The sequence below is a fragment of the Microtus oregoni genome, unplaced genomic scaffold, assembly GCF_018167655.1.
Source record: "Microtus oregoni isolate MIOR12 unplaced genomic scaffold, Mior012 000011F_ref0000422, whole genome shotgun sequence".
Taxonomy (NCBI): domain Eukaryota; kingdom Metazoa; phylum Chordata; class Mammalia; order Rodentia; family Cricetidae; genus Microtus; species Microtus oregoni.
In genome coordinates, this window is record NW_024543070.1 from 16,219,106 (window position 1) to 16,243,177 (window position 24,072).

Genomic DNA, 24,072 nt, shown 5'->3' on the forward strand with positions numbered 1-24,072 from the left:
GAGCGGCACATAAACCGGAAGTGGTGGAAGCAAGAGGTTCAGAAGTTCAAGGTTATCGCTGGTTACGTACTGAGTTTGAGGTCAGTCTGGGCTACGTGAGACCTTGTCTCCAAAACAATGCAAAACAGTCACCAGTCTTAGGGACACTGGACTTCATTGGTTGGCCAGCAGGTGGCCAACGTGACAAGCACCATTTGCTTACCCACCTCAGGTTTTGGGGAGGGAGCAAGCTTTTTTGTTTGGTTTTGTTAGAAATAGTCATTTGAGCTGGGTGTGGTGGTGCACGCCTTTAATCCCAGCGCACAGGAGGAAGAGGCAGGCAGATTTCTGTGATCTTGAGGCCAGCCTGGTCTATAGAGTGAGTTCCAGGGCATCTAGAGTCACTTAGTGAGACTCTGTCCCAAGAAAAAAGAAAAGAAAAAGAAGTAGCCATTTGTCCTCTAGGCTGAGGTATTGTCCTGAAGTGTTTGGGGAGGCTATGACTGGAACACAGGAAGCCAGCGTGAGCCCTCTATCACTCTTTGTGTCCTCTCTAACCTTGAAACTGTCCATTTCCTCAGACTGGAAGCCTTGGGAGTTTTGAGAAATCCCTGAGAAGAGAGTGAAGTGCATAAGAAAGAGAAAAGAGTTTGGGCCAGAAACGGACCAAGCCTGACGATTTCCAGCTGCAGGGACCTTCTTGTCCCTGTCCCTACATGTGCTTCTTGCAAAGATTTTTCTAGAACTGAATGTGATGGCGTGCAACACTAATCCCAGAACTTTGGAGGCAGAGGCAAGAGTATTGACAGTTCAAAAGCAGACTGGACTACATGGTGAGAGCCTGTCTCAAGAAAGAGAGAGAAAGGGGTTAGAGTTGGCTCTGTTCACGAAGCAATAGCCTCTCAAGTGTCAAGGCCCACATTTGATCCCCGGCATCCATGAACAAATGCAGCGGCACACGTTTGGAATTGCAGCACCACTGGGGAGGTAGAAACAGACTAATCCCTGGACTCCATTAGCTGCCCACCCAACCATTTTCAGTGAGGTCCAGGATAATGAGAGACTCTGTCTCAGTGGGTGAATGGCATTCTTTAAGATGACCCCAGGGTTGTCCCTTGCCCTCCACACACACACAGGCAAACAGACACATGTACACACAGACACACACGCACATGTATGCGTGCGCGCACACACACACAGAGACACACATACACATCCCTGGAAAGGAGAGGACAAAGAGGAGGACCTCCTGTAGGGAGAAGGATAGGACAAGCCTGGGGCTGGCAAGGTCAGGTGTTTCCCTTGAAGCTTCAGTGACAAGGTGTTGGGAAATTATTCCCTTAGGACACCTTGGTGACTCACCGAAAAACAGCTCATCAACCACCTAAAACTGAAGCCAGCAGAGAAGAGGGATAGACAACGGCCAGATCCTGAAAGACTCTCTGTTTCTGCTTGCTTTGCCAGTGAAACAAGGGACCACCCTCCCACAGAGGTCAGAGGGCAATATGATCCAGCTCAGGGAGGGCTGGGAATGGAAGAAAGGAGAGAATGACCCTGCTGGAGGGCTTGCCAGCCAGCCAGCCAGGTGACCTCCGTGGAGAGCAAAGGGCAAAAAGAAACCACAAGTGGGAAAGAGGGGCAGGTGGCAGGGCAACAGGAAGGGCATAGAAGGTACAGGAGAGCAGACATGGAACCAAAGCCGGAGACTCAGAAACCCAGGGTCCCTCAGCCATGCCCTCCTGGCAGGCCAGTGAGAGACGGTAGCTTGGCTCAGACTTCCTAAGCTCTTAAGCTGTTGTATATTGGCACTTATTCATGCCAACCCAAGCAGACGACCACAGATCCTGAGGACTGGGGACTCCAACATGGACGCTCCTTGCACCCACAAGCTTAGCTAGCTGAAGTCCTAGGAGAGCTTTGCCCCAGGGTCTCCTACAACTTAGGGAGCATGGGAACCCTCTTTCTAGCTTCTCTCTCAGGAGCCAGACCCTGGTTCACAGAGAGGCCAACTAGGGCAGCTGGAGGCAGGCCTGCTGTTTTCTCTCCTCTCTCTCTTTTCCTGGCCCCAGGGAGCTGTGCTCTTGAGGCTGCAGGGCCCCGTGGAGCTCCTGTGAAACCCCATTTCCTGTCTTTTCAATGACCAAGTCCCTCCCCTCGGACTCTCTGACTTTCGTCCCATATCGGGGAGCGGGGGAGTGGGGAGCGTTTCTAGGCCAGAACTCCTAGCCACCAGGATCACAGAAGCCTGCTGGCCCCGCAGCTCCAAGCAGGCAGAAACGCTAATTGGCATTAACAGAGACCAGGCCTGCAGCTCACAAAAGATTCCCTCTTCCTGACCAGAGCCTGCCTGGGGCGCAGCCAGCCTGCTGGCTTCTGGTGTCTGCTGGTAAGGGGAGGGGGGCGTTGAGGAGGAAGGGGGCAAGAGTGGGGTGACCCACTGCAGCTGCCCTAACCCGAGGCTCTTCTTGCCCAGCAAGAGGCTGGCCCTCTTTCCTGGCCCTCATCACAGCTTCTCTGGTAGTTCAGAGCACATTAAAGACTGTCTCCTCAAAGCCTGCTCTGTATGCTTATTTTAATCTAATCTCACTTGGAACAGAAAGGCCCTGAAATCAAACTGCCTGTGCCTTCCTATGTGTGACCTGCAAGAGAAAAAATTGCTGCCTCTGTCTTTGGAACTGTGCTACCTACCTGGCTGGGGTGCTGGGAAGAAAATGCTGTCCATGGCGGTCTGCCCCTGGCATGCAGCAGGCACCCGTACGCTATACGCCGCAGCAGCTCCACGCTTGTGACGGCTGCTTCTTATGCTCCATCCTCTCTGCTATAGAAAGCTCTTGTTCTAAGCAGACTCCTCAGTGAAGTTTGCTGACAGGATACAAGGGAGGGAAGGGGGAAAAGGCAAACTTACCATGGTTTGGGCTGGGTAACACTGTAGCTCCGTCGGTGGAGGTGGAGTGTTTGCTGAGCATGCAGGAGGTCCTGGGTTTGATCCAGAGAGGCACAGAACCTGGAAGGGGTGGTGTAAACCTGTAACTTATGCACTAGGAAGGTGGAAGCAGGAGGGTTGGAAGCTCGAGGTCATCCCTGGCTACGCAGGGAGCTTGAGGTCAGCATGGGTTACGTGAGACCCTGTCTTAAAAATGAAACAAAGCAATCACCAAACTTTTGAGTAGACAGAAAAGGACGCCCATTTAACAGTCACCTAACAGACCATTACTGCATAGGTGCTCTCCAACGGCACGTTTCTCTCTGAGTAAACTGTTTCCCAATTCCTATTGGTTCCCTTTAAGATGTAAGCAATCATCCTTTAGTGTGAATGAGTTATAAGCTTGATTGAGGGGAAAGATACGGTTTGAAAGCCTTTGAGCCTCTACAGGAAGAAGGGGTTTTTGATATGGAAAGCACCAAAGGAATGCCAATTTTGCAGGAAGCTGGGCCTACAAAAATTGAGTGCAGGGGGCTGCAATTCCCTCAGCAAAAGTTTGGATGTGACTAAACCTCATATTCAAGACTGCCTTTCCTTGTCTTGATCCTAGATCCTTTATGCCAAGGAGTATGGGACCAAAATGATCATTGATTATCTACATCACAGGCCTGCACAGAAGGTACGGCTGTGTTTGTTCCTAGCTTCTCTTTCTCTTAGGATAGGAGCCATCCCTAAGCAATCTCAATCCAAAAGTGATTTCATTTGCTGGGGAAATATGAAGACCATCTCTTGCTGGTATGAGGTTAAACACACAGGGAAATCTAAATGCAATTTTCCTGTTTGAGGAGCAGTTACAATATTTTTAAGCAACTGAAGCGTCAAAATTGCAAATGTGATGTACAGTTAGGCCTCCACCACAGGAACTACAACATCTGCAGTTTACACAACAGCGGGGCCTCCCGGTGGCTCCCCCCCCGCCCCCCGCCCCCAGCGCAGAACCTGCAAGTGTTTCACAAGTGAAGATGTTCTGGGAGACCTGGGCCCGTTTTATTGGTGCTTGGCTTTTGGCTGGGGCCATTTAAAGTAAATGTTACATGGGGAAAAGCAGGAGGAAAGATGTTACGCCAAGTGTCAGAGCCATAACACATTTTTTAATGGCTTTATTTATCAACACTTACTGGCGTTTGCAGCTAACAAACTCTCTAGTCCATCCCCAATGAGTGTTTGCAGTAAATTTAAAGGACTTGTCTTGCCTTTGGCACAGAAAAGATGACCCAACCCGGATCCTTGTGTCATTTCGCAGAGATGATCGCTGGCAGAGACAGACTGAGGATGCAGGCAGAGGGCACAGATACAGATGCCACCAACCAGACACACTTTGCCCTCAGCCATTCCCCAGTTGCTATTGTCTAAATGTTTGTTTCCCTCCCGTGGCTGTTCATACGTTGCTATGACAAATGCCCTGACCTAAAACAACACTGGGGAGGAAGGGTTTTTTTTGACTTATAATCTCAAGTTCCAGTCCATCATTTCGGGGAAGTCAAGGCAGGGATTCACACAGCTGCCACATGGCATATGCAGCCAAGAGCAGAGAGAAACGAACGTACCCGTGCTGCCTGCTTGCCATTCTCATCGCACTTTCTCTGCCTTGTAGATCTGTACCACCAGACTGGACTCAGTTGGCAGATTTTACCCCTGAACCGCCATGCTGGGCTTGGCAGGGGGACTAAACTAACTGACTCTTTCTGGTTGAGTTACTGTAACGAAGACCCACACAGCAGCACTTTAGGCAAGATAAAGTTGATTTTTTTTTCTCCCAGGAGTTTGTGGTAGCTCTGCCCTACACAAGTCTGAGGAGCTCAGGCGCCTTCAGCTTTGTGGCTCACTTCATCCATGGATGAACTCACCTTGTTCCACACAGCCACACTGCAGCCTGAGAGAGACGCAGGAAAGAGAAACACAAGAGTGGGCGTGTCCACTAGCCAGGACTTCCACCTATACCATGCCTAGCTGCACTGGCAGGAAAGAGAAACACAAGAGTGGGCGTGTCCACTAGCCAGGACTTCCGCCTATTACCATACCTAGCTGCAGGTAGGGGCCATAGCACCAATGAAAATATTTGGCCCCCATGAAAGAAGAAAGAAAGAGTGACTGGGAGCCAGGCCATCAGGTGAGATGACAGAGTTTGCCCAACAAGGGTGTTCACACTGTGGGAAGAGGGGACAAGACAGCGGAGAATCACTGAGATTCACAGAGTGAATCGCACTGACAGGCCAGCTCTACCTGCTGCTCTTCCTGTGTGGGCCAGAACTGTTCTGGTTTGAATGTGAGAAGCTTCCTAAAAGCCTCTCAAAGCTTGTGTCAAGCTGGTGGGGCTGTTTGGAGAGGGCGTGGGACCTTTAAGGGGTAGAGCCTCACCAGAGGAAGTGGGTCACAGGGACAGGCCTTGAGGTTTTATAGCCAGCCCAACTTTCTGTCGTCTGTTTTCTGATCCACCTCGTTGTGAGCAAGTAGCCTCAAGGTCCTGCGGTCACAGCCAAGATGGGATGAACTGCCCTTTCAAACCATGAGCGAAACAAACCCTTCTCCATTAAGTTGCTTCCTATCAGGTGTTTGGTTGCAGCACTGAGAAATACAAAGGGCTTGTCTTCTTTCTTTACATAGGTGTGATTTGGACTTCTGGTGCCTGAACTAAAGAGTTCTGCATAGCATAGGCCACCAGATAAATGGCCATAAGAAAGAAGAGGGGCCAGAGAAAGGTCACAGTGGGTAATGTGCTTCCCTGGCAACCATGAGGACTGGTGTTTGGATCCACCTATAAAGACAAAGGGCACAGCAGACGACTGTAATCCCAACATTAGAGGTGGAATCCTTGGGTCAAGTTGGTTAGCCAGGCGAACTGAAAGAGCAAGCTCTGGGCTTAGCTTAGAAACCCTGCCTCAGGTCTAGGGAGCTGATTCAGTAGCTAGTGCACTTACTGCTTTTGCAGAAGACTGGAACTGGGTCCCAACACCCACATCAAATGGCTCACAGCTGTCACATCCAATACCTTTTGACTTCCAAGGGCACCACACACACGGTATACATACACACATACAGGCAGGCCTATACACATAAATTTAAAAAATTAAAGAGAAATTTCCCTCAATATACAGCATGAAAAGCAGTTGAGGAAGACCCTGACATTAACCTCAGGGACACACACAAGCAGACATGCACATACATACTCATGCATACCACATACATATACACATGCAAAAAGGGGGAAATGGGGGCAAAAATACCATAAAGAGGAAGACAGAGTCATGGGGAAATGGCAAGCTGAGGAAATAGCAAGCAGAAAAGCAGAATCCTCAGAGAGAAATGTGCCCAGAGTCAGTGGGTGGCAATGGGGAGGAAGCAAAGGCACAAGGAAGCTGAGTGACCCGAACTGCTGCTTCTGCCTGCAAAGGTCCTTCCTCCAAGCCATTCTGAGGTTCTAAATGACATCTCATGCAGTGACAGTCTAAAGGAAATTGGATCACTATTCAAAACATTCCCTGTCCCTCCTTTGGTGTCCTCTCTAAACGTGGGTGGAATATTGCTCCCCTGGTGTCAGACTCGGCCATGTGTTAAGTTTTAGCCAATAAAATGGAAGGAAATCATTAAGAACCTCTGTTGGTCAGCCATGGTGGCATAAATGTTTAATCCCAGTACTCTGGAGGCGGAAGAAGATAGATCTCTGTGAGTTCATAGCTAGCCTGGTCTACATAGCAAGTTCCAGCCCAACCAGGGCTACACAGTGAGGCCATCTCTCAAAACAAACAAATAACAACCAAAACAAACAAACAAAAAACACTGTGACTAGTCCTGGTAGATACACCAATAGGGAAACTGTAAAGAGGATGAGACAGGAGATCATGAATTCAAGTTTGGCCTGCGTATTCCAGCTGAGCACTATAATCCCAGCACTCAGGAGGCTGACCCTGGAGGACTGCTTCAGGTTCTAGACTAGCCAGTGCTGGTGAGACAGCCCTGCAGGGAAAGGTGCCCGCTACCAACCTTGACTATCTGAATTTGACCCCAGCATCCACCTGGTGGACAAAGAAAACCAACTCCTGGAAATTGTCCTCTGATCTCCATACTCCATAGGCATGCTGGGACATGTGTACACCCCTCCACACACATACACACACACACATTTGCGCACAAAATAAATACATAAATATTAAAAATAATAAAAATTATAAAGTACCAATGTGTTCTCCTTTTGCCTGGGTTTCAAAGTGAGGAAAATCTGGAGCAGAGCTGCTGCTGACCCCAGAGAAACGCACAGAGGAGATGTAACCTTGTCAAAGGGATCTGAGGCAGGGGGATCTTTTCTACCACAGTATAAACTCACCTAAACTGACAGGTGCAGTATCTTCACGGCCCGCACGTCCTGTGGATCCTGCTCATTCCGGAATTGCGTTGTTCACCTTTCAGAGTTTCCAGAAGCACGTCTCCACACACTGTCTCCTCATCTGTCCTTGCAAGCCACAGGGCCTAGCCCTTGACGCGTTGGAGAGTTCTATCCACTAACCTGGAAGTGACAGCCCTGGTACGTCCTGATGGAGTAGCTCTTTTACGAAGACCCTTTCCAGTTCTGCTGCCCAACACTGTAGCACCAAGAACATATGAAATCGGTGTGACTGTTGCAAAGTTGAGGAATCTCATGATTTTAAGTACAGTAATTTCATCGTATCAAGTTCCATAGTTGAATATATTCAGGATTTCTGTGGTAGATGTGATTTTTCAAACTTAAGGATATTTAGTTTCCAGAATATTCTGCATTATCAGTGATGGTAACTATGGAGGTGGTGATGGTGATAGTGGTGGTGATGATAGTGGTGATGGTGGTGGTGATGGTGATAATGGTGACATATAAAATATTCAAAGCGTTTTCTAAATTTGTTGCCTTTTAATTCACAATGTCCTACAAATGTTATCCCCATTATCCATACAGGGAAGCTAGAGATGAAGAAGATGGAGAAATTCTGCAAATTACAGTGTTAGAAACTTCTGGCACCATTTCTTGAAGCTTTTTTTCCTCTGTTGCTTCTCTCTGTTGCCACCTGCTAAGTGGCAGACATCCAGACCACAGTGGACGCTCACCTCCATGACGGGTGCTGGGAATTAATTAGAGACTAAGTAAATGAATAGAAGAATGCATAGCTGAATGAATGGGTGCGTTAATAGGTGGGTAGATGACAGACAAATGGAGAAGTAGGTTTATAGAAAGATAAATGGATGGGTACATGGGTAGATGAATGGATGGGTTTCCTCTGTGTGGATGGACGGGGAGACAGATGAATGAAATTCTTGGGGCCTAAGGGGAAAAGATAAAGATGTTTTCTCAAGTCTAGAAAATACACACAAACTTGCCTAATCCTTTGCCACCTAGAGTGCCCTACACTCGGCTAATTGGCTAACCCTGTCTGCTCAGGTCGTTCACTCTTTCCTCTCATCTAACAACAGATTGCTTTACCCACAACGGTGTCTGTTCCAGGTTCATTCCACTTCTCCAGACCCCAGAGATGGACAGCACCCCCTTCACTGGTCTTGTGTTTGTGTGTGGGGGGGGGGGTGGAGGCAGATAACACAGAGATCAGTTGGTAAAGTGTGCCTGGGCTATATAACTCTCCAATACATGATTACTAAAACTCTTTTTTAATCTCTATAGTTTAGGATAGTTGCCTGAGGAAATCAAAAGCCCACTAAACATGCCATGTTGTGATTATGGTCTTTAGCACTTTTTCATTAGTAGTGGAATCTGCAATAATACAATAACCTTTATTTTATTATGCAGCCCTTGGAAATTGAGGGTTTCATCCATGTCAATTAATTTCTTCGCAGCCCACGTTGGCAGTGACAATCAGAATGTCAAAGTGTCTCTGAGGAATCCTAGGAAATCTGAGGCACTTTACAAAGAGCCCGCCCTGGGTGAGAGACCAGCCGGAATGAATCGTTAATATACTTCACTAGAAGGGGACTCTTCCAAAATGCTAATCCAATCAACCCACAAGGCAAACTTCAGGCTTCTTGTTCAGTGATCACACAGACGACCTTAAGGTTGGGGCACTCCTCTGGGGAGTCCAGAGGCTCTGTTCCTCAAAGCAGGGAGGAGTCACGACCCCAGTATGTCACAGCTGCTGAAAGTGGGGCCTGCGGGGCCCATAGGTACCTCCCGTCACAACCAGCCAGGACAACACAGACTGACTGCAGCCACCTGGGCTCTCCAAGGAGCCCTCACATCTTTGGAGAAGGCATATGAAGAAATAAGCGAGCTGTTTTGAAGAAATGCCCAAACCCAGCATTTGCTCCAGAGAGTACCTCAAAGGGTCCTCAGCCATCCCTTGATCCCTGCACTCCTATATGAATCTTTATTAACAGATAAGACATGCTTGAAAAATATAAACTATCAATCTTCGCCACAGAGACAAAGAACTAGCCCAGGGCCAGCATCCTATCAAATCTCCAGCCACATCCTTTGCTCTGGGCTTTTCTCTTGCATGATCCTCTCCCTGTTCTTTTTTTTTTTGTTCTTTTTTTCTTTTTCTGTTTTTTTTTTTTTTTTTTTTTTTTTTTGGTTTTTTCGAGACAGGGTTTCTCTGTGATTTTGGAGCCTGTCCTGGAACTAGCTCTTGTAGACCAGGCTGGTCTCGAACTCACAGAGATCCGCCTGCCTCTGCCTCCCGAGTGCTGGGATTAAAGGCGTGCGCCACCACTGCCCGGCTTTCTTGTTTTTTTTTTTCTTTTTTTTTTTTCCTCTCCCTGTTCTATCCCCTGAAAGTTCTTACTCATCCTACATGGCCCAGTTCATGGGTCACCCTCTGGGTAGAAGTTCCAGGCATAAGTACTCTCCATCTCGTTAGAAGAAATGGGTTGATGAAGTGAGCGAAGGTTCCAAGTGCTCTTGTTCAGCTTTTTTGTCTTGTTTTGTTTAGACTTATTGATGTGTATGGTGTTTTGTTCCCAAGCGTGTCTATATACCACATGCTAACTGGTGCCCAGGGAGGTCAGAAAAGAGTGTCAGATCCCCTGGAACTGGACTTATAGACAGTTACAAACTGCTGGGAATTGAACCCAGGTCCTCTGGAAGAGCAGCCAGTGCTCTTAATCACCAAGCCATCTCTCTAGCTCCTTTGTTTGTGTTAATATTAGAATCATATCATATTGTGTTTTGGTTACACTTCCCTTCTGTCTGGAACACCCTTCCCCGCCCATAAGCAAGCTATTCCTGTTTGTCATTCTGGTCTCAGTTTAGAAGTCACTTCTGCCTTGCTTGACACATCCCCAGCTCAGACACGTGACTATGTGCATCTATGGAGGGATGGTGCACTGGTGGGGTTTGACGTCCATGACTGTGTTTGGCAACCCTGCCCTAGATGGTGTCTGACATCATCTGTCCAGTGATTTCATAGATGACACTGGGGCTCAGAAGTCCCCAGGTGTCTGTGCTTGGTGACACCCATTGCTGTTCTTGGCCCCTCCAGATGCACAAAGGTGAAGCAGGCTTTTCTCCTTCTCCTTTGGGAGACATCTGAGCTGAAACTCTAGGCACCGGGGGTGGAGGGAGGGCGTGGGGAGAAGTGGGAAGGGAGAACGATGATGGACGGAGTAAAAAGACACCATGAGAGGCGAGCAGTTTCCTGAACCTAAATATCAGGAAGCTGCAGCATCCTCGTGATAGTGGGAAAACGGTAAGTGCTTCGTGAAAGCATGTAGCCCCTCCTCTACCCCCGTCTGCCTCCAAAGTCTACTTCTCCAAACAGGTCTCTTAGGACTGACACCTCAAAGGCAGGCATGACCCATTTCAAATCCTGCCTTCACTTGCTATTAGCTGTGCAACTTCAGGCTGATTGCTTGGCCATTCTGAGCTTCATTTCCACATTCGCTTAAGGCTAAGCCTTACAGAGGTGAAATGAGGATTAAACACGGGCAGTGCACCTGGCACCGGGAAAACGTTCTAGCAATGTTTGCTGTTGTTATTATTCTTCAGCTTGTCAGTCAGGTGGAGCTTGAACAAGAAACAAGTGTGTAACATGACCCCATCCCTCCGCATTCCTCCCCCCAACCTCTTTTCAGACAGGGTTTCTCTGTGTAGCTCCAGCTATCCTAGAACTCACTTCTGCAGACCGGGCTGGCCTCAAACTCAAAGATCTTCCTGCCTGTGCCTGCTAAGTGCTGGGATAAAAGGCTAGCACCACCATGGCAGGCTAACTCCTCCGCATTTCAACCCAGTCCCTAATTGAAGCCCAGAGAAACGCAGATGATCCACTGCAGGCAGAAGCTCCACCCCTCACAATGTTATGGTCTTCCCACTTTATCATCAGCAAAATGGCTCAACTGGGTAACTAACTCACCTCACTCCTTTCTGTGGTCTCAGTACAGCCAAGGATGAGCTGGCCCTCTGGATAGAAACTGGTACTTTTCAGCGGTGTGAACGTGGGTGACTTGCTTGGCCTCTCTGAGCTCACTTCCATCATCTGTAAGATGAGAATGGCCATTATAGCTCCCGCCTTATACGAGGACCACTAATCTGGCAAGGAAGCATGTCTGGTACACTGGGACTATGGCAGAAGAGTCTGACACTGTTATCTTGCTGTCTTATCTTGCCAGCAAGTTGGTTACATGGCTAACGGAGGAGGAGGGCATCTAGTCTCTGACAGAGTCTGTGTTCTTCCTGAAGTCCAGGTTCGACATGGTCACAGCTCTATTCCTAGCTCGGGCTGGGGACTGACCCCTCCTCAACTGAAGAAGAGCTCTCCTCCTCACGGTACCTCCTAACCTCCCTGTCTTCCCAAACAAGCAATGCTCTGCCTCTCACGGGTACCGCTATTCTCAGAGTCATTGCCTGCAAAAGCATCCTTTCCTGCACTCTGGAGTCTGGGAAATACGGTCCTTACATAAGGACAGAGGAACCTGAGCTCTCTGGACTGGGTAGCTGCTCAGGCTGGCTCGGTCCCCCACAGGCAGACAGAACCCTGATCTGGCTGTGAGACATGACAACACACTGGGTGGCTTCTGCAAGCTTTGCTCTACCTGTCTGTAAGGAGAGATGGTGGCTGATCTCTGGGGACATCTGACTGGCCTGGGTTTTATTCCTAAGTTGGCATCCCCTGCCCTCATTCTTGTGTTACCCAAAGAACTGCTGGTATCCTGAAAGTGTGGGGGCCGTCTCTATTTTGTCATATATGGAAGGTGGTCCCATGGGAGCAGGCTAAGAGATTATGGAAGAGGAAAGGACTCCTAACTCCCTACCTCCCACTATTTTTTTCCAGGAGCAGACCGGGGCCCCACCTCCACCCAGGTGCCCAGAGGCCTGAGAAGCTGTCGAAAGCACTGAACCTGATGTGTCCAACTGCAGGAGATACAGCCATCTCCTCCAGATGCAGGCTAAAAATACAGAGGACCGAGGTCCCTCAGTAATGGAGACTTTAAGAGCCTGTGACATGCGGCGACGGCTGCGTGGACGCTAATGAGCTCCTAGTCGATCGATGCCCGAGACCCAAGTGAGCGTGTGGGCCGGGAGCAGAGACGGGGTGTCACTCGGCATTTGTCCATCCTGACTCAAACCTGGAATGTTGGTGCGGGCCAGGAGATTGGGGATCAGCTTGAGTGACCCCTTAACATTCAAATAGGAAGACTGAGGTCAAGTGACAGGGAATTGGAAGGCAGGTTATGGAGAGCCAAGGCTTCAAGGGACCTTAACCAGATCTTGCTTCTCTCTCTGCCCCATCCCCAGCTTTGTATTTCAAGGTCCAGCACAGAGCTTTATAGACCATGCAAAGGGATGAGAGTTGAGCACTGAATGAATGAATGAATGAATGAGTAAATAAATAAATATTTGCCCCCTGCAATGTGGGGTTCTCCAGTGCAAGGGACTATGCTTTGGTTTTCCTGTGGCCCCAGGAGTACCCAGCACCACGCAGATGCTCAGAAAGGATTTGCTGAATGAGTGAATTACCCCTTCTGCCTGTGAAGACAAGGAAGCCTGTGAAAATCGTGTCCAGCGTCTATTTTCACTGGTCCTAGCACTCAGAGAGGATAGTCCTGCAAGCTGGAGAGAACAAATAGCAGAACAGCACAGCAAACATGGCCTGGACGTGTTGCAGGCACAGTCCTGAGTTTTACACAATTCATCTCAATCCTCATATCAACTCTATGCTGCTGCTCAATTTTTATACCCATTTTATGCAGGGGAAGGCTAATAGAGCTCACAGAGGTATTGCTCTTTGCCCTGCATTGTGCTTAGAAAATTTTCAAGCCAGGATTCAAACTCAGGCCGGCCTGTCACTCCCTAACCACTGAACCACCTTGCCTCTTTATGGTACAGCAGGAGAGGACCGCAGAATCGTGGACCAAAGAAATCCATGCGAGATAGAGGGAAAAGGAAAAAAAACCCACACCTCTAGGGCCCATAAAGTGTTTGATAAATTCCAGGAGAAGAATAGGAAGAAATAATGAGCATTTGTCAGAGTCTTTTATAGCATGTAAGTCGCTTTTCCCTGCATTCTCTCATCTGATCTTCACCGCAGGCCTGGGAGCAAGGTATTATCATTATCTACATTTTATTGGTGAGGAAAGGAAGGCTCTCACACCTCCCAGCCTGAGCGGGCAGACTGCACACCTGGGGGGCGGGCAGTGAGACGGTGCAGTGATGAAGGCTGTCAGAACCTCTCCCCCAACCGTCTCTGGCTCACAGGGTAATGCAGGCTGAGGCTCTTGCCTGCCTGTTACAAGCACAAGGGAAGGGCCAGCAGGGGCCACAGCCCTGCTGAAGACCTTCTCTTCTGGAGAGATAGCGAGGACACGGTGGCCCTGTCCAGGCCAGGCCCTCAACTCCCCTTTGAGCGGCCCATTCTTTTGGCAGCTCTTCATTGTTTGTGCACTGGAGAAAGCAGAGGCACCAGCCAGCAACACCGTGCTTGGCAGTGGGAAAAATCAGCTCTGGTGGAAGAGTTTAATTAAGCTGAAGCCAACCATGGTGGCTCACGCTTGTCATCCCAGCAATCTAAAGGCAGAGACAGGAGGATTGCTGCTAATATGGGCTACGTAGTGAGTTCCGGGCCAGCCAGGGTTACATAGTAAGACTCTGTCTCAAGAACACAAAACAAAGCAAACCCAAAAGGAGCTTGCTTAAGACGTAGAAGTGTTACCGGTTCACAACAGAAACTGTGTGTGGAAGGAGACACGAGTCCACCACATTCTTCTGGCTCCCCTGGCTCCCAGCTGCTCTGACAGGAATTTGACCCTTGGAACATGTGGCCAAGGTTGGGCAGAGAAGAAATGTCGTGACCCCTCTGAATGTTCCCCACAAGAACCCCAAGTTCAGATCTGCCGTAATGGGGACTTGGTGCATGGCTCCCACTCTGTACCCAGTCCCACATCTCCAAAGGGGGCAGGAGGGCCAGGAAGCTGCTGCCTGCACGCTGGCACGTCCTTAATTTGCTATTGATTGATCTAGCTCTGCAAAAGCTTTACCACCTACACTGTATCAGTTCATATGGATGCCTCAAAAAGACAGCAACAGCAACAGCAAAAGCCCACAAAAAAGAACCAAAAAACCCAAAAGCCTTGCATGGTGATACATGACTCTAATCCTGTAACTTAGAAGATAGAGCTGCAGGCCAGCCAGGGATATATAGTGAGATCTTGTCTCAAAATAACAATAAAACTCAGATATATGCAAAAATGATAACCGAGTTTTTATGCAATTGCATTTTTTTTTCTCATTTCATAGCCCTGCGATTGAAAGGGGAAACACAGAGAAAGACTGCTCCTTCAGGATTCAGACATGCTTTCTGCAGAGATGAGCCCAGCTGCGTGCCAGGGGCTGGGCTAGGATCTGAAGCTGCCGTACTGGGCCAGTCTGTCATAGACGGCAGGCATTTCAGGCCCAGAGGATGCACCAGTGATCTCCACAAGATGTCAGGAAAGGCCCTGACCCCGTGCTGCCGAAGGAGGTGGGACTAGAGGCAGATGCGGTGGCCATAACACACTTCAGCTCTGGGATCAAGCTGCAGTGTGAGCTATGCTATTTTGAGCTTGTGACTTTGGACGAGTAGCTTGGCCTCTTTGTGACTCGGTTTCCTTATGTGTGAAATCAGATTATTACGGCAATGAGACTGTAAGGACTGAGCTAACTCCTACAGCACTCAGAATGGTGCCTGGTCAACAGCAGAATTTATGGCGTGTCAACTGTCATTGTTTTTACTTCATAAGTTGTAAGACTTGGATATGGAAAGACGTTTGGGAAACACTTAGCCCAGAGTAAGTGCTCAATAAAGATAAGCTGCTATTATTTTTGTTATTAAGTAGCGGTTGTCATTGCCGGCCAGGTGGGCGGGAGGGAGGAGAGGAGAGGAATCCAAGGCAGAGAGGACAGCATATGCAAAGGCCTGGAGGCCAGACAGAGCCTGGTGCATTTGGCAAAGTCAAGAAGCTCAATTAGACTGGCACACAGCCTGGGTTCCAGGGACGAGGCAGAAAGGCCTTGGGAAGGTGGAGGCTGAGAGGCTGGACCTCAGGGCATCTGGGATAGTGAGCCTCCCTCCCCCCATGCGCGCATTGGCACTGTGAGTGCCTGGGTTGATGAAGGCTTGCGGGGGGGGGGGGGGCGGGATATGAGCAGTGTAAGGGGGCTGCCTGGGTCTAGTCCCTTCGAGCCTGGCACTGCTCTTCCAGGAACCGCCAGCTATCAATTAGGGAGTCTCAGTGCAAGAGGCTCACCTTTCTCATGTGACACATGTCACATCCGCGAACACTCAAAACAGCTTTGCCTTGGCAAAGCGTCTTGTGCTGTGTGTTTGTTCTTCGATGTCTGAATGTAACTCTTGTCGTTCCCTAGATGCCTGTGATTTGCTGGTCTCTGACAGCCATTACCTGCTCGGAACCTCTGCCTGCCACACGCCCACCTGGTGCACCCTGTTCCTTCCTCTCTTAGCCGTTCTTGTCGTAGTTGATTCTACTTCAGGCCGAGGGGTGGGATAGCATGAACTGGGAATGCTGGCCAGAGTTTAGAAATCGCCTCCACCTCTTAGGAACATGGAACTGCTACTCAACAACCTTGGCATGCTTATTGCATTTCACTGAGAACTGGACCACGTCCACGTAGTTGATGAGTGTTCCTGAAGGGTAAGATTTGAACTCACATCTCTGCCACTGCACACTTGCTCCTGGAGCAGCCTGCCTCTCTTTCCAGCTCTCTAGCTCCCCACCCAACTGATCCTGAAGAGAAGAATGGAGATTCAACATGAGCAGCTTGGTCAATATAGGAAACCAGCTCATCAGACCCCGAGGCTTTATCACCCCTGAGAAGGACCCCCCCCCACAGATGTGTAATCAACCAATGTTGGCCTCCAAATCTTGTCCCCCTTTCAAAGCCAGTCCCTTGTTCACCATCAGCAGTGGTAGCCTGGCTCCTCCATCACTTCCAGAGACAAGCCCCACTGTGAGTTCTGTTATCAAGCAGTCAGTTCAAGGTCAATGTCATTATCATCATAACAGGTACAAACGTGGTCCATGTAAGGTTTAAGGGCCTTTGCCTGTTTCTGTGTCCCTTTTCTCCATGTTCTGGGACACTGAGGGTGTGGGAGCAAAGGACATGCAGGATTCCATTTGTGGTGATCCCCTTGCAGGCAGAGCTCAGAGTCCCATTCCCTTTTGCATGCTGGACTCCAGTAGGTGCTGAAAATATCTGTGTCAAATAATCGCAGTCGTGGGTGCTATTGCTGGTTGAACTGCCCTGTGCTTTTCAGTTACAGGATCCCACTCAGCTCTGCCATTCATCACAGAGAGGAGGGATCACACACCTCCCTATGCCAGGAAACTGAGGATCTGGAAGACGGTGTCATGTGATACAGATCACAGCCAGAGGTGGAGCCAGGATGCCAAAGCCAGGGTTCCCTGGTCCTTAGCCTGTGCTCTTTACCCCCACCCCATATCAGTGGTTGAGTGAAGGAGCCCATACACCCCTCCAGGTGTGCTGAACCACCTGAGCCCTCCCCACGGTGGACACATAGGTCTCTGCCCACGCTACATTCTTCCCTGACCCACAATAGAGTGCAAAGCTTAAGCTCAACAGAGCTTATTATTTCTAATCTTAGGAGAGAAAGCTGAGTTCAAAGCCATTTCCGACTCCATTCAAATCAGGCAACAGTTCTCGCTTTGCCCCTCTGACCCGCCTACCACCCCACCTCCTCCTCCAACTGGCGCCAACAACACAAGATAAATCTTTCCTCCGAAATATAATAGTTGTTCTTCCCGGTGAAGCCTCTGCCAGGTGATTAGCATACGCTGACACCTTGATAGACGAAAAAAAAGGCATGAGATAATTCCCTTTTTCTTTAACCATTATAGTATGAAGGAGCCTTTCAATTTGCCAGTTACCCAATCCAGCATTCCTGCAAGCAGCCCACCGTGTGACATGTTTTTCTAGCGGATCCTACCATCTCTGGTACTCGTCGCCAACCCCAGGTCACACTTGATAGAAAAATTCCTCCTCTTCATGGCTGACACTTTCCTGGTAGGAGGGGCAGCCAGCGTTCAAACTGGCTGGAAATTGCAGGGATGATGTGGTCATACTCGGTTGAGCGCCCCCAGCCAACAGCCTGAGGCCTTGCGAAGGCCTCCATAGGCCATTTTTGAAATCACCCATTTCTCCTTCCCCTCTCTATATTTTGCTCTCCTGAAGCAAATATATATATATCCTGAAGAGGATGAACTTTGTCCAGTCTCAGGGAGTAACTAAGGCAGAAGCTGGTACCAGGGCCACAGGCCTGACCATGCTGGATTTTGGAGGCATATAGAGTATTTGGGGACTTTAGACTAGAAAAGTGGAATGCTTTGGTGGAGGCTTCATCGGCCATTCTAGGACAAGCTTGAAAGACAGTGGAGAGCAATGTGGACTACAGAGGCCCAGCTCAAGAGGTTTCAGAGTGGGAACAATACTAACAACTGGACTAGAGACCATTCCTGTGATATCTTGTCATTCTAGATTTCTGCGCTTGTCCTAAGAATCTGCCTGAGGCTAAACTGAAAGGTACCGAATTAATCTTCTTGGTGGAGGAGAATTCAAGACAGCTTAATACTGACTCTGTCGTGTGGTTGTTAGCAGTCCCTCTTGTGACAAAGAGCGAGGAGGGCTAAAGGAAATACAGAATGAAGCCCCCCCACCCAGAAAGAGCATCAGGAAATTTAGTGTTGGAGCCAAGGCCTGTCCTACAGAGGTGAGAAGACTAAAGAAATAAGACCTATTCTGAAATGGAATCAAAGGGAAGGTACTCTCAGGGTGAGACCCCACTCAACTAAACTGCCAGCTCCTAGGAAGGAAAGGCCTGGGGAATTTTGTTCTTTGCTACTAAAGAGCAACAACAAAGGGGAGACGTGGCAAATGTGATTCAAGGGGTGAGTGGTGGAGCCCAAGAAGGCAGCTGAACTGGGCAGCATCTGCTGGTTGGTGCTGGTTTCAAAGGTGAAGGATACATGTGTTAAAGGGTTATGGAATTTTCTTTCTGAGGCCAGGCAGACAGCCAGGGAGTCCCTGCAAGGAGGCCCTGAGGGGCCATTTTGTGAAGCCATGAACAGGAAGCTTTCGTGGGAGACCCCAACATATTGAAGATGTCAGAGCCATGGGATATCTGCCAAGGAGAGCTACACACAGGGAATGGAAAGAGCCCTGGAGAGAGAAGTGTGTTTGTTATAGTCAGCAAATCTGGAAGGGCAGAGCCATCTAAGCCCTTTGACATCCACCAGACACAGAGCTACACGATTTGGAGTTTGCCCTGCTGTGTTTTGATCTTGCTATGGGCCAGTATTTCCTCACTCTGCTCCATTTCCTCCACTTTGGAACAGTAATGTGTATCCTGTACCATTGCATGTTGGAAATATGTCATTTACTTTTTGATTTTATGGGATGTTATAATTAAGAGATTGCCTTTAGTCTTAGAAGGGACTAGGCTGAGACTGAAAGACTATGAAACTTTTGAAGTTAGACTAAACACATTTTGCGTTATGATATGGCCATGAGTCTATGAGTTCAGGGAGTGGATCATGGTGGCTTGATGAGAGCCCCCCCGCCCCGCCCAGGCTAATATATTTGAATGTTTGGTCCCTAGGTGGTAGAAATATTTGGGAAAGATTAGATACTGTGGCCTTGTTGGAGGAGGTGTGTCACTAGTGTGTGCTTTGTGTTTTGAGGTTTCAAAATACTTCTGCAATTCCCAGTGTCTCTCTCTTCCTCCTACTTGAGGGTCAAGGGTGAACTCTCAGCTACTCCTGACCCCATGTTCTTGCTCTGCCATCATGGACTCTAATCCTCTGAAACTGTAAGCTTCAAATTAAATCATTTTTTTAATAAGTTGCCTTGATCAGCCAGGTGGTGGTGGTTCACATCTTTAACCCCAGCGCTTGGAAGGCACTGGGGAAATCTCTGAGTTCGAGGCCAGCTATGCAGAGAAACCCTATTTAAAAACAACAATCACAACCTAAGTTTCCTTGGTCAAAGAAATAGAAAAGTGACTAAGACAGTGAGTGGGGCAAGCAGCTTGGTCACCTATTTGATAGGACAGAGAAAAAGCTACCTGGACCAGCCAGCAAGATCTCCCAAGGCCAGGGGCTGGGCTTCAGGCATCTGAGTCAAAATTGAAACCAGAGGCATTCTGACAGCCCATAAAGGCTGCCTTAGAAAGTCTCTGGCTCCCATCTTTCAAATCCCTTCCTAAGGAACACACCAGGCAAGAGACTGAGATGAATCACTCTGTCCTCTTCCTGGTTTGCTCTTGGGTCCCTCTTCTTGAGTCGGACAGGTTCTGATCCTCTCCTGTGTTCCCAGAGCTGGGGTGAGAGCTGGATCAAGAGCCTGGAAGACAGCTTCGGCTAGTGCAAACACATCCCTTCTTCATCTGAGGTAGGGTAAGAGATGCCAGGCATAAGTTCCGGACCAGTCTAGGCGGCTCCTTGGCAAGATCCTGATGCTCTTGACTCCTTTCCTTCTCCTTCTTCTTTCCCTCTCCCCTCCTCCTCCTCATCATCCTCCTTGAGATAGCATCTCTGTGTAGCCTTTGCTATCCTGGAACTCACTATTGTAGACCAAGCTGATCTGGAACTCACAAGAGCTCCATCTGCCTCAGCCTCCCAAGTGCTGGGATTAAAGGTATATACCACCCAACTCTTCAATTTTTATTTTAAAAGTATTTATTTATATTATGTATTTATTTATTTTGAGACAGGGTCTCACTACATAGCCTGGAACTCTGTCTTCTGTCTTCCAAGTACTGGGATTAAAGGTGTGCACCACCACAGTGAGCTTTACTTTTATCTGTGTGTGTGTGTCCAAATCCAGAAGTGAGAGTTTGATCTCCTAAGGGGTAGAATTACCAGTGGTTGTGAGCAGCCTGATGTGAGGGCTGGGAACTGAACTCAGGCTCTCTGCAGGAGCAGTAGATCTTTACTCCTGAGCATCTCTCCAGCCCCTCTTTTTTTTTTTTCTTAACCCACGGTGTCTAGTTAGTGCTGTCTGCTGGGCAGCTAGCAGATATTATTGGCTTGGCCTTGTGCAGGCCTTATGCAATTGGCTATATTGACCGTGAGCTTATGACTTTGACAGTCATGTCATGTCCAGAAGACAGCATGCCACAGCACTTCTCCCCACCCCCCAGCTTTGGGTAAGAGGGTTTTATTTTTTTGTTTAATTTTTGTTTTGTTTTGCTTTGGTTTTTCAAGACGGGGTCTCTCTGTGTAGCCCTGTCTGTCCTGGAACTTGCTCTGTAGACCAGGCTGACCTTGAACCCACAGAGACCTGCCTGCCTTTGCCACTGGAGTGCTGGGATTAAAGAAATGCACCAGGACTGCCCAGTGGGCAAGAAATTTTAAATAAAGGAACTGGCCAGCTGAACCCCAGTAAGCCTGTTTCTCCTCCTTCCCAGGAGTCTGCTGGGGCTTCCAGGTGCCTCAGTCTTCACACATTTACCTTGACTTCCTACCTTCTCCTCCCTCTTCACACATGGAAATCAAAGTGAGTTTTAAAAGACTTACACAAATAAGAGCACTTGGGGCTGAAAAGGTAGTTCAGAGGTTAAGAGCACTGGCTGCTCTTCCAGAGGTCCTGAGTTCAGTTCCCAGCAACCACATGGTGGCTCACAACCATCTGTAATGAGATCTGCTGCCCTCTTCTGGCCTACAAGCACACATGCAGGCAGAACACTGTACACAATAAATAAATCTTTTAAAAAATATTATAGCACTTATTTTTGTTATTGCTGTTTTTTTTAATCCCTATAAATATTGTTGTGGGTGGGGGGAAGGATTGATTCTAAATGCATAAGTGAACAGTATGACCTGGCTCAGTCCCCCATTCAGGCTCCTTGCCCCAGGTGTGGCGGTACTATTGGCTGATAGCCTCCTCTGAGGTCAAAATCACCTCAGCCACACAACATGACGTCATCCAAAGTGATACCTCCCTAGGTCTCTATATTCTCAGTTGAGTAGAAAGAGCAGCCAGCAGCCCAGCCCCAGATACCCCGGAAGGATGCTCTAGTTCTAGAGCGTCCCGTGGGCCGACCAAGTCTGATGCTGGACTTGGACCCCGGATCTCGTAGTGCGCATCCTGCTTCTGTCTCCCTTGTGCAGGGACTGATTAAGCCCAAAGAACACCTAAATAGATTTCACGTGCAAAAGCCAAGCCAAGCACACAGCCTAAAACAATCCTCTGGCCTTATACAGCAATGTGAATGAATGTTTTATAAATATAAATATATAATTTCTATTTTATTTTTTGACAGGGTCTCCCCCTAGCTGACCCTGAACTCACTATACAGTTGAGGTTGGCCTCAAACTTGTGGCTCTTGCCTCAACCTCCCTTACATGTACAATCCACTATGCCCAACTATAAATATGTATTTATAAAATACATACATTGAGACAGGGTTTCACGTAACCTAGGCTAGCCTGGGACTCATAGGTAGTAAAGGATAACCTAGAATTTATAAGCCTCCTGCCTCCTCCTCTAAGGGGCTGAGACACAGGCATTTGACCCAAGCCAAATTTATGGCGTTCTGGGGACCCAAGCCAAGACCTGGTGCATGTTAGGTTTCACTGCGTAACTACGCCATTAGCCTCTGTTTGGCTTTTTGAGACAAGTTTCACTGTGTAGCCCAGGCTGGCCTCAGGCTCCTGAATGCAAGGATTATCACTGTGCACAGTTAAGGCTGGTAAATACGTCTGTGTTTAACACCAGCCAAGCCTTCTGCATACTCTGACGCTTGCCTGTGTTTCTCATCTCCTGCCATGGAAGCCTTTCCCCACCCATTACCTCATTTGAAATCTCAACTTCATAGCACTCCCTGCTTTTCATTCTTGATATTTGTTAGTTATCACTAACACACACACACATACTCACACACTTGCTGTGTTTCTTTTGTCTCTTCTGTAGAACACAAACTTCATGGGCAGGCAGGAGTTCAAGCTGCATAGTTCCTACAGTAGCCTAAGCTCAGGAGTGTCTGGCCCATGGAAGGTATTCAACTGTTTCTATCATACTATTCCTGGAACCCAGAAAATGGAATTAATATAAAGTGAATGAAGGAAGGGAGGAATGAGGCAGTGTGTACCATCTGGCTCCTCTAAAAGCCGTTTCACTTTCAGGGACCTCGCTTCTCTCTGGTGACCTCTCCAGATGCCCACAACCACGTCTGCGCTCTGATATGTAAGCCTCGAATCAGACTCCTGGATGCTGGTCAAGTTGGTCTGTGGCTACAAGTCAGGGCTTTGGACACAAACCCTGTGGGACTAATGAAGGGACATTGCCATCGGGAAGCCTCTCCCTACACAGTGAGGCTGCTGATGCAGCTTGCAAGAGACCCAAGGACGATCCTGCTCCCGCAGCCTGACCTCTCAGAGGGAAGGGACAAGCCTGCAAGTTCACAGTCCACTGACCAACACTTCCAACAAAAAAAAGAAAAGTGAAGCCTGGGTTGTAGCTTAGTGGCTTAGCCCACACCTAGCATGCATGATTCCCAGAACCATAAAAATAGCCGAGTAAATAAAAACATCAGACAATTAATTTCTGATACCCCACTCTACCTAACTCCCAACACAAGCAAGCGAGGGGGTGTGACGTGGAGAGGAAGACACCCAGTGACTATGCTCTGAGGCTTTCTGTCCAGTTCCTTATTTGTTTTCCCCATCCTCAGCATTACCACATCTCCCGTGTGATAGGCAGGGGTGGTGGAGGATGTCTATGTCAGTCAGTATCATCCACCCTATTTCTACACACCACCCCACCCCACCCCACAGACACAGCTAGCTTCAAGCTACCCTGTGACCACTCCAGACTAAACCTCAGTCTTTGCTCTGGTACCCCATTATCTCTAGAACCAGCTAAGCCCCCCAGTCGGTGACACCTCTTGTCGTAGGGTTCTCTTCTTTTCCTATCTCTTACGTATATGGACCAAATCAATTTTCCAGGCATCTCCTTCCTTCTGGGCCAGCCTCTTATTATATTCTACTGCAGGTCACTCTTTCACCTACCTGCCAGATCTCCCCAAATCAGCAGCAGTCTAACCCACTAGGCACTCTTACAGGGGCTTGCCATTTCTTTCATCTTCCTCTCTGTCTTCATAATTGCCCCAGACAGTGGCAGGACTCAACCTCCCCACTCTGCAGATGAAGCAACAAAGGCTTCGAGATGAAGAGATCGGTAAGAGTCATCCCAGCTCATTTCTCCTTCCAACCCAGTAATTGGCACCGCCAACCACCAAGATGCCCGAAACAAGCATCGCTCGTCCCCACCACCATCCTTCCCAACTACGCAGACCAGACTGAATTGCTTCTCAGGCAGCTCACCCCTCTCCAGCGATATCTCCTTGGTCCACGGGAGTTGACACGCCCCTCCCCGGATGCTTGTCAAGGTCTCCCTCTCTGCCTTCAGTATGGCCCTACCCATTCTATACATTGCTCCGCTTGCTTCTCCCGCACATACTCATTCAACCCACTCATTCAACAAATGGTTATTGAGAGGTTAATGTGTGCCAGGCACTGCCCAGGATACAAGGGTATAACAATGAAACAAGCAAAACCATTGTCTTCATGCAGCTAGCCATCCCACGAAGTGGTGAGGGACTCAAGTAAATTTGCTGTGTTCCATGGTG

General features: G+C 48.6%; 1 long non-coding RNA gene across 2 annotated transcripts in view; it reads right to left on the reverse strand.

Moving 5' to 3' along the window:
- The window catches only part of LOC121453494, a 43,014-nt gene extending 19,125 nt beyond the window's left edge, over window positions 1–23,889 (reverse strand). The window contains exons 1-5 of one of the 2 annotated variants that reach the window (XR_005975015.1): window positions 23,768–23,889; window positions 11,287–11,409; window positions 7,284–7,539; window positions 2,885–2,983; window positions 2,668–2,797 (exon numbers count right to left, since the gene is read on the reverse strand). This is a non-coding gene — a long non-coding RNA (uncharacterized LOC121453494). The remainder of the gene's footprint in view (window positions 1–2,667; window positions 2,798–2,884; window positions 2,984–7,283; window positions 7,540–11,286; window positions 11,410–23,767) is intronic. The other variant, XR_005975016.1, reaches the window with a different exon arrangement.
- Between the last annotated feature and the right edge of the window lie 183 nt (window positions 23,890–24,072).